Here is a 2,021-nt window from a genome sequence, read left to right as displayed (position 1 = left end):
GCGCGCGCGTGAGAGGGGGGGGGGTCAAATATCTCCCCCTAGAAAAAACGAATTAAATATCAGGGGAAAAGTCTGAATAAACGGAAATTCGTATTTTTAAGAAACATAGACATAAGGAAAGCTAGTCTGAAAAATGCCATAGTTGTAACATCTTTAAAAAGTACATGTAAAATACATAAAAGTATTGTAACGAATACAGTGTGTTGATAGATGTACGTCCTAACTGAATTTTGAAAGATATATTGAGTTTTATTAAAAAGTAAGAAAAAAAAGTTGATTTTATTTTTTAGAAAATGGATATAAACTGGAATAATTAAAATGATAGCAAAAGTTATCTAATCTGTGTCGATAAGGGCGTAAAACTCCTACACTGAAAAAAAAAATACCGAAACCATGACAGAATCTAGCGGACGGAGATTGACATTTTGAGATTCAGAGGTCAGTGACTGAGAGAAAGCTTACGTGAACGCTCTTTGCTTGGCAACAGTGTTCGACAGAGGAGAAAAATGCCTGGAGACATTCCAAAGTCTGGAGGTTCGACCTGGTAGTTAACGAGAACCAATCTTGTGGAGGAAATAAAAAAGTTCAGTTTACGTCTTGAGACATTTTTATGATGATTTTGTCGGGTGAGGGTTGGGGGGGTGGCGGAGGATTAACTTCAATTTGTGGTTTCCGTGCTTGGTAGGGTGAGAGTCATTTTGAATATTTTTTACCCCTCTCTTGTATTCGCCATCGTCGTCGTAGTCGTCCTCCACCTCCTCCTCCTCTCACTCTCACAATACTATTTCAAAGATACGAAATAGACTCGTAAACAGAATCTAGACATTTTAGTACACAATATCCCACCCCCTGTATATAATTATTTCGTTTTGTTTGTTTTTTCTAACATCAACGAATGGTATCTTGTCATGAGACTCAACCTGTAAACCGAGTAGTGCAGTCATGTGTTGATATTTCTTTTACACATTTTCTATTTCGTTTCGGTTTACGATTTTATTGGATTTTTTCTTCTTGCCGGTATTAGATAAATGCTGGCAACTTCAATTTATGTGCGGTCTAAATTTTATGCGAACCGACACAAATAGGAAACCCTGAGAGTGGTTGGTCGTTTTATTATGATATTATATTATATTGCGTGGCATCGATGTTGCTTCGTGCAGATGAACCCCTCTCCCCCTTCCGCTAAAAAAGGGGTTCTTCTTGTTGGAATGTGAAATATTTAGGGTTTACGTTTCATTTGGTGCTGGTTAGGTCCGTTACAGGTATGAAAGCTCCCAGTGTCGGTTTTCATTCCGATGTCAGTATGGTCTCGTGTGCACTGCTTGGGTTTTCTTTTTCACCCACAATAACCGCGCTGTCTTTGTCTTGTTTGATTTTTTTATTATGAAATGCTTTTTTTTTTTCAATTATATTTTTCTTTGTAATATTTGTTCATGCAATCATAGAAAGGATGCTGGTCCCGTAAAGGTGAACGTGACAGGCGTCGACACGTAGAGCCTCAGTCCTCGGGTTACTAGACAGCGATAAGCGCTCTGTCACAGAAGATCTGTAGCCTCTCTTGGTATCTCGCGTTTTAAAAAAAACGCCAAGTCGGTTCGATTTAACAGACGGTCGGCCCGCGACAGAGATGAAAGGGTAAAATTTCATTTTCATAATGGACTGTCTGTTTCCAGATAATTCCCGGGGTTTCTTTTATTCCTTTTTTCCCCCGCTCTTTCGCTTTTAGTGCGTCCTCGTGCATCGGATTAGGAATCTCGTGATGTTTTTTCCTGTTGCTTGAGTAACGTAGTTCTACGTTTGTTTGTCTCCTGCTTTTAGCTCTTCACTGTCGTCATTTTAAAATTTTGTCTTTGTCACAGATGTATTCAGAACTCGCCCTTCTGGGATCAGAATGCAATCATAGGTTCTGTGTGTGTGTGTCTGTGTGTGTATATGTGTGTGTGTGCGCGTGTGCGCGTGTGCGCGTGTTCTCGCCCACGCGCGTGTGCGTGTGTGGGTGAGCGTGTGCGTGTGTGTGGGGG

At 40.4% G+C, this 2,021-nt stretch overlaps 1 protein-coding gene across 3 annotated transcripts in view; it reads left to right on the top strand.

Annotated features, from left to right (window-relative positions):
- Positions 1-2,021, top strand: part of LOC101857858 (probable G-protein coupled receptor 173) — a 16,999-nt gene that overhangs the window by 956 nt on the left and 14,022 nt on the right. The window contains exon 1 of one of the 3 annotated variants that reach the window (XM_035973963.1): positions 1,484-1,635. The exons of the other annotated variants lie outside the window; for them this stretch is intronic. The gene's annotated coding sequence lies outside the window, so the exon portion shown is untranslated. Of the gene's footprint in view, positions 1-1,483; positions 1,636-2,021 lie in introns of those variants that run through there. 3 annotated transcript variants of the gene reach the window in all.

The sequence above is a fragment of the Aplysia californica genome, unplaced genomic scaffold, assembly GCF_000002075.1.
Source record: "Aplysia californica isolate F4 #8 unplaced genomic scaffold, AplCal3.0 scaffold00038, whole genome shotgun sequence".
NCBI lineage: Eukaryota > Metazoa > Mollusca > Gastropoda > Aplysiida > Aplysiidae > Aplysia > Aplysia californica.
This window is presented reverse-complemented; position numbering and strand designations above follow the sequence as displayed.